We start from the raw sequence: 8,940 nt of genomic DNA on the forward strand, positions 1-8,940 counted from the left end.
TGTAGCTATGTCTCTTGATAGGGTCCCGTATTCTGCTTCTGCTCTTCTCCTTGGATGGTCCTGTATGCCTGGAATGTAAGAATAACTACTCCCCCCCTTTTTGTTAAAAAACGTCTACATTTATAGTTGTGACAGTTGCAATTAGTCATGATAACAATTACTCACTACTGAATTATAATTATCTTATCCCCATTTTCATTCGCCAGACCTGTCTAGAGAAGTGAAAACTATTCAGTGGGGACTCTACCTTCTCCCATGCACTCTGAACCTAAATTCCCTCTTGAAAACTTGTAAGCCAGTTACTTCATGCCTTTATTGCCCCCACCCTCACCTCGGCATGTTAGGTAGCCAACTTAAGCCCCAATAAATCTTGAAGAGCTATCAACACAAGGGATTCAAGCATTTGTTTGTTTGAATACCCTTAAACAATTGCTGAGAATTTTCAGACATGGAGGACCCTAAGCAGCTTAGCAGGCACTGTGCCTGTATCTTGCAGAAGACTCAGGGATCAGGAAAGAGAATGCATCTTTGAAGTCTCACTTCTGATACTAGAAATGCCAAGGAAGAAACTCTCATACTCTGTTAGGAGTGAAAGAAAAGGAATTTTATTGAGGAAACTAACTTATTGAGCTGGGCAGTGCTAACTAGAAATAAAAAAAACACTACTCGTAAATACTACTACCCCCTTCAAGTAAGGAGATGAGTTTCTGTATAGAAAGCACAGGAAAGAAAGGTCTGGCATTTATGATTGTGGATAAGGTCAGTTTTTCAACTTGAAGTCTTTTGAAATGCAAAGTTCACCCACTAGGCTTGTCATTGTTCTTGTTAAGTGCCATGGAGTTCCACCTCATAGCAACCCTGTATAGGGTTTGCAAGGAGTGGCTGATGGGTTTGAACTGTCAGCCTTGTGTTTAGCAGTTCATTCCTTCTCCTACAGTGCCACACCAGGACTCCTGCTATTGCTATTGTGAAGTGTCTTTGAGTTGGTTCCGACTTACAGTTCCGAGGAGTGGCTGGTGAGTTTGAACCACCAACCTTGCGATTCATACCAACTTTGTAGTCCTGTGCATTTTTCTGCAGTGCCACACCAGGATTGCATTTGGTGAAAAAGAACTCTTGTAGGCGTGGTCATTCTTCAGAGAAGGAATAAGGCAAGTCTTGTGGTAGCAGGCTAGGATAACAAAAGGAGGGGAAGAACTGGTTTGAACAGCTAGGATCTTTAAAATAAGAATACAACCATCAAGGAAATAGGTAATGTTCATGGGGAAAGGGGAAAACTAACTTTAAATGAGAATGCTCCCAGTAAGTACTAGTATGTGACCTTGGAAGGAGAATATGACCTTGTAATACACAGTGGAAGGAGAACTGGAGGAGGGGCTTTTTGGAGACAGGGGAATAAAACTGTTTGCGGGCTGGCCATGCTGTGTGGTCTGCCTGTGTCTACTGGGTTGGGTACCTGATTTTGCAAAATCAAATAAGGAAAACCTCACTCTTGCTAAAATGAGTACAGATTGGATTACTTGTGTGTGTGTCGGTATGGACAGCATTTCTCACAATACCTGGACTCCTAGGAAGGAGTGAAAAACCACCTAAGCGATTGGCACCAGCTGGTCCTGTTATTCACGACTGCAATCAGTTATTTATGATCTTAGTCAGGAAGACATTCTTTCTGAGAACAAATTGTTTATATCTTAAAACACAATTTACATCCTGATCTTTTGTTTCCTGGGAATGCATGTTGGTTCCCTTATTCTTACAACGGACACAACTGCCTTCAGTTAAAAACCTTTTCATTTACGTTCTTCTAATATTTGCTCAGATTTTACCTTTCCTGTATCTGCTGTTGTTTCAGTTACTTTCAAGATAATTCTGAGGAAACAACATCTGAAGCCCAACAACATATATATTTTGATTATAAAGAATACAAAAAAAAGTTCCTTTGGACAAGAACAATTCTAATTTCTTTGATTTTCCTAATCTTGCCATCCTTCCTTCTTTTCTGCATTGCACGGAGATCTGCAGATGGGACGGATCTCTCCCACTCTCCCTTTGACATTGAATGACTTGTTATCCATGGAAACTGGGCACTACCGGCTTGGTGAATAGCCGGAAACAATAATGCCTTTTATCCTAGGCATTGCTTTGTAAGGTTGGCATTTCTGAATTTAGGATCAGCAGATGTGTTCATTATTTTCTCATCATTTCTCACACTAGTTCTGGACTCCCTTTGATCCCCCACTTTGTGTGAGTCTCCGCTTCCCCAATCTAATTCTAATAGGCTGTTATTTTGAGTCCTAGAGAACATTTCTTCTATTCAAATTCCCAGTAGCAATTTGGCACACTTTTGTTGTTTTCAGTTGTCAAATGGAGACCCCTTCTAGGTAAATATTTTAACAAATCAACCCTTTCGCCTAGGTGGTCATGGTAAGTTAAAATAAAAGTATTTAGCAGCCCTTGGGTTAGTAAGCAGGCCCTACACATCTCAGTTTAGTGCTTGGTTTGCCTTTCTTCTCAGCATGCCATATTAAGGATTTAGGGAGTGCCTTCATCCTGTAAGTAAGAATTTGGACCTTTTTGTTCTGAGTTCTCCTGGAATTTGTGTCTCTACTAATAAGATAATCATAGCATCAGGCAATACTGAAGAAGAGGAACACTTTTTACATTCCGATAAATACAAACACGGAATCAAGAGAACAATCTGCCAAGGTAATTCTAGGGAAGGACGTCTCAAACTTTCATATGCATACAGATCTCTGGGTAAAATGCAGTTTCTGACTCAGTAGATCTGGAGGCTGCTTTTTGTATGAAATAATGTGGGATAATGCACTGGACCACCAGGTCCATTTGAACCAGAAGGTTGGTAGTTCAAATTCACCAGCCACTCCTTGGAAACCCTATACAGGGTCACTGTGAGTTGGAACCAACTCTACAGCACTTAACAACAACAAATAATATGCAAATATTCCTAAAACTATGCCTAACACAGCTCCCACTGCTGTTGAGTTGATTCTGGCTCATGGTGGTCCTGGGGACCACAGAGCATCACTGCTCCATAGAGTCTTCTTGGTTGTAATCTTTAAAGAGGCAAATAGCCAGTTCTTTCTTCCATGATACTTCTGGGGGGATTTAAACCACCAAGATTTAGGTTAGTAACCAAGCACTTAAACATTTTGGCACCCAAGGACCTTTTCTTGTAATACATTGTTGGTGCTGTTAAGTGCCATTGAGTCAGTTCTGACTCATAATAACCCTGTATAGGATTTTGGAGGAACAGTTGGTGGGTTTGAACTACTGACCTTGTGGCTCCCATTAGATACAAATGTATGAAATGTTCTCCAATTATTTTGCATTTGCACCTTGCCTTTGCCCTCCATGTGCACATCTTGCCATCCACCACTTAACTGGGCGAGACCTCTTTTTACATTTTCTAACTTACAGTGTTGTATTTATTCTTCCAATATTTGCTTGGAGTTTGCCTTTTTGATGTCTGTTGTTGTTCTTGTTTTCTAGTACATTTCTTTGAAGCACCCCCTCCCCCCGGGCAGTCCCACTGGTTCTTAGTTCTGGGTGGACTTCTAGAACACGACCCCCAATTTGCTCTCCTTCTATCGCAATTCTCACCACCCTTGTGCCCTGGTGACGCTGATGGAACACCAGATTTGGAAACTTTGTTTGTGCCTTAAGGTTACCGTAACTGATTATATACAACCTAGGAGTCCTAGCATGGCATTATGGGAATAACACTCGACCCCAAGGTAGGTTTGAACCATAAGAGGTCAGCCATTCAAACTCACTAGCTGCTCCTCAGAAACTCTATACAGGTTTTCTATGGACCAGAACCAACTTGATGCGCATAACAAAAATAACAACAGGATGGCTTAATTATGGTGTTGGCCAAGAATATTAAAAGTACCATGGACTGCCAGAAGAACAAACAAATCTGTGTTGGAAGAAGTGCAGCCAGAATGTTCCTTAGAAGCCAGGATGTCAAGAGTTCATCGCTCATACTTCAGACATATTATCCAGAGGAACCAGTCCCTGGAGAAAGACATCATGCTTGGTGAAGTGGAGGGTCAGTGGCAAAGAGGAGGACTCCCAACAAGATGGATTGGCACAGTGGCAGCAGCAATGGGCTCACATGTAGCAACAATTGTGAGGATACCGCAGGACCAGCAGTGTTTTGTTCGGTTGTGCGTAGGGTTGCTATGATTTAGAACCAACTCAATGGCACCTAACAACAACAAATTGATTTACTAATTTTAATAAATACATCATACTAATGTAGGAAAAACGAACAAATCTGTGTTGGAAGAAGTACAGCCAGAACTTAGAATCAAGGGTGGGAAGACGTTGTCTCTGGTACTTTGGCTATGTTGTCAGGAGTGACAAGTACCTGAAGAAGGACATTGGTAAAGTGGAGGGTCAGTGAAAAAGAAGAAGAGCACAAAGAGATGGGTTGACAGAATGGCAGCAATAGTAACAATTGTGAGGATGGAACAGGGCTGGGCAGTGTTTCATTTTGTTGCTTGTAGGGTCGCTGTGAGCTGGAACCAACTTCATGGCACCTAACAACAGAAACAACAATAATGAGGGGGCTTAAAATATCAGAAATTCATTCTCTCATAGTTCTAGACACCACAAGTCTGAAATTAAATTGTTGTCAGAACTGTGCTTATTCCAAATATTCTTGGGAGATTTAGTTCACAGCCTTTTTCAGCTCCTTGCGACTGTTGGCATTTCTTGGCTTGTAGTTTCTTAGTCCAATCTCTGTGTCCCTGGTCCCATTGATTCCTCCTCTTCTCTGTGTCTCCTATCCTTGGATTTAGGCTCCATTGGGATGCAAATCTTAAAACACTTAACTCCATCTTCAAAGACCTCTTTTTCAATAAAGTCACAGACACAAGGTCTGGGGTCTAGGACATGGATGTATCTTTTTGGAGGCCACCATTTAGACCACCACAGGAATTATATAGCTAGATAACCTACAGTGTCCCATTCGAGCCAGAGAATACACAAGTTTACACAGGTAAGTTGTTAGTTTAACATAGAATGATGAAGGATTTACCCCTTAGATATCAACATCCTGTGGATATCGATAGAGGATTAAGGGAGAGTGAGGAAGACAAGGGTATACCATTCCAATGATGAAATTTATGAAACAGGAGGATAAGGAAGCTAGCAGTGGTCAGACTAAAAGCTAAACATGGTGGAAGCAAGGGAACAGTAAAGAAACAGACTTCTCCTGAGTCCAAGTCAGTCTCCACTAACCCTTTTTGAACTCTAAAGGGCACACAAATTACTCGGGGACCTTCACTACAGAGTCTGATTTAGCGAGTTCAGGTGAAATCTGAGCTTTGGTATGCTTACCGAGCTCCCAAGTGATGGTGATCTTGTGTCCTTGGATCACATTGTGAACAACGAAGACTCAAGATGTGTACAGGTAACAGGTAGATATAGAAACCAATGGTTGAGTGGGGTTTGCATGGCAGGGAGCAACCTGTGGGGTCAGTAAGGAATTGGAGGATATATGCAGAAAGATATCTTGGATAGGACAGATATGGCAGGTGCTCTGGGCACTACAGGAAGGGAGGACAGCAATCTGTAGAATCTATTAACTCTCATGATTTCCATGGTTAGCCATGAGAGATCATTCAACAATTAAAAATAAATTGCAATACACACTATTGTACACAGATACACTTCTGGTGTGTGTCCCCTTTATAGCTTCATTATAAAATGCAACTCTAATCCAAGGGGACTTCAACAAGTTTGTGGAAAAATTCTGTTATCTTTTCACTCCATTTTTTCTACAGGCTTGTTGAAGCCACCTTAGTAATCCTCCGACTTTTGTAAAGAGGCTGTATTTTTATATAAAATCTCCATACTTTTCAGTGTTGGAAACCAATGCACAAAACAACCAACAGGCCCAATAAAAAGAGATAATGCACTAGATTGAAAGGTTGGTTTGAACTGCAAGGTTTGAGCTGCTCCTCAGAAACCCTATACAGGGTCACTATGGGTAGGAACCGACTTGACAGTACTTAACAACAACAAAGGCCCAATAAAGCAGTTGATGGCTCAGTGTTTGAAGTCTTGCCTTCTATGTGGGCGACTTGGGTTCTATTTCTAGCCAGTGAAACTCCTGTGTGGCCACCACCTATTGGTCACTGAAGGTTTTCTGGCAGCTATGATGCTGAGAAGATTCTAGTGAAACGTCCAGACTAAGACAGACTAGAAAGAAAGGTTTGGCAATCTATTCCTGAAAAGCAGTCAATGAAAATCCTGTAGACCACAAAGAAACACTATCTGATCCCCAACCAACCGATGTGGTATGCCAACGATGTGGGCAGCATTGTGTTCCCTTGGTTATGGGGTCACCGTGAGTTGGAAGAGTGACTTGATCATGTATTATAAAATGATTACCATTGTTTAACCTCTGATGGATTTATCATTTATGCCCCATTGGTAAATTTAGCAGATCTATAACTCTGTCCAGTTAAGTATAAAATAGTAATGATGGAAAACATGAAAGGGGTAGTCTGAACCAAAGAAAGAAGACCAACAGTTTGATTTTTAAATCTTAAACTAGCTTGTATCCTATTCTACGCTGTTCTTGGAATAGGTAGCCAGTGGCCACTCTACGGAACATAACTATGAAAGTTATTCTTAAATTGTTGGCTGATCTTTCCAACTGGTGATGAAAACTGAGATGACTAATATAAATTGCTCATTGACACCCACCCCAAGTGGCTTCAGAACACAATCCATACCTGCTGTATTCCGGATATGCTCAGAACACACCAAGTGAAGAAGGAAATGTGACGTTCCAAAGGCTATTAGGAGTCCTAGTGTGGTGCTGTGGGCTAATGCGTCAGACTGCAAAGTTGTTTCAACTGCAAGGTCGGTGGTTCAAGCTCACCAGTTGCTCCTTGGAAGCCCTATACAGGGTCACTATGGGCCAGAACCAACTTGATGGCACTTAACAACAACAACAAAAGGATATTAACTACTCTACCAGAGATTTTGGAGGATCTCTGCAGCATTATTTAGTGCCGATGCTTATTTAATTCTGGTGCAGAAGGGCAAATTTACCATGTTCAATGGTCCTCAACCTCACACTGACTTACATGGGTGTGCTTTAATGACCTATTAACAATATACTATGGTGCTACCTTAAAAGGAGCTCTGGTAGCATAGTGGTTATGAATCGGGCTTTGAACCTTAAGGTCAACAGTTTAAAACTACCAGCCACTCTGCGGGAGAAAGATGAGGCTTTCTGCTCCCATAAAGATTGACAGCCTTGAAAACCCTGTACAGGATTGCTATGGGTCGGAATCAACTCGACAGCACTTAACAACAACAATAAAACCTTATAAAACAAACGGTGGCAGGGAACAGGATGACCTGGAATCATTGAATTCCATATATTGTACATCTAAAGCATTTCTTTCTGGAACTTGGAGCTACCATGGTTTTATTTGTTTGATGGTTGTTGGTGGCTATGTGGAGTCGGTTCCGACTCATAGCAACCCTATAGAGGTTTCCAAAGCTGTAAATCTTTACAGAAGCAGAAAGCCTCATCTTCTCCTGTGAAACCACTGGTAGTTTCGAACTGCTGACCTTGAGGTTAGCAGCCCAACTCGTAACCATTACGCTACCAGAGCTCCTTATTTGTTTGATAGTATGAAGCTAATTCTGGCTATGGTAAATAACAACCTCTCACTTCTCCAATGTCATAAGTTTCAGTGAGCTTGGAGTGAGTTTAGATTAATGAATTCTACTTTGTGGAATCAATATTCTGGGTAACGCTAGACCAGATGGCTAAATGGTGTAGCTTGGGCATCCCAGAAAGAACACCGCTCTTCCTTTACAGAGATGGTCTCCACCTTGAGATCCTGAAAGTTAAAAACACTGATTTAGATGCAGCATCCCAAGAGAGATGTAATAAACCGTTGCTGGAAATGTAGGAATTATAGCAGCAGTATTTGCAATTCTCCATGCTGAAGTTAGAGAGCTGTACAACGGTATTTCACAGTAATGAAATAAAGGATGTATGATTTAACTGGCAAAAGAACCAACCCCACAATATAGCAAAATATTCCCTAATAAAGCATTATTATATAAAACTATCAGCCATTTAGTATATTCCTGAAAAAAAAAAAAAAACTTTCAAAATTATAGTGCTGATAGCAAAGTGAAGAAGTCCTGGTCTCCCAATGGTTAAGCACTAAACTGCTGCTAACCGAAAGGTTGGTGGTTCTAAACCACCTGCCCTACCATGGGAGAAAAGACCTGGCGATCTGTTTCTGTAGGAAAACCTAGGGCCAATTTGACTCTGTCCCTTGGGTCATTAGGAGTCAGAATTGACGCAGTGGCTGATACCAACAATATAGCAAAGGGAACATTTGTTTTCTGGGGAGCTTGAAAGTAATACACCTTTTGGATGTCTGGTTTACTTAAGGGCTTTGTGATCTTTGGCATTACAGAGTGGTACAGTTAACTCTGTTTTGACTAGCTCCGTGCTGTCTTTGTTGTCTAATGCTGTGTACAGGAAAACCACAAGGGGATGGCTACAAAAAACAGATTTTTATTCCCTCACAGTTTAGGAGAAGTCTGAATTCAGAGCACCAACTCTAGACACAGATCCTTGTCTCCTTTCAGTATCAGAAGGACCAGCATTCCTTGCAGAGATCCACGTGTCTTGGTATCAAACTTTCCTTGGATCTCGGAGCTTCCCAGTGCAGAAACTCCAGGTCCAAACTCCATTCCCAGCCCTTCTTTTTAGTGGTGATCCTTCTGAGCTCTGCTTGACTGTTCAGTCTCGTTCACATATCAAAGAGATTGACTGAAGATATAACCTAATCCTGTAGATTGCATCTGGTATCGCTAACATCATCGAAGTCGATTTACAACACATACAATAATCACATTAAATCCGAG

The sequence above is a fragment of the Chrysochloris asiatica genome, unplaced genomic scaffold (assembly GCF_000296735.1).
Source record: "Chrysochloris asiatica unplaced genomic scaffold, ChrAsi1.0 scaffold00023, whole genome shotgun sequence".
In the NCBI taxonomy this organism is placed as follows: Eukaryota; Metazoa; Chordata; class Mammalia; order Afrosoricida; family Chrysochloridae; genus Chrysochloris; species Chrysochloris asiatica.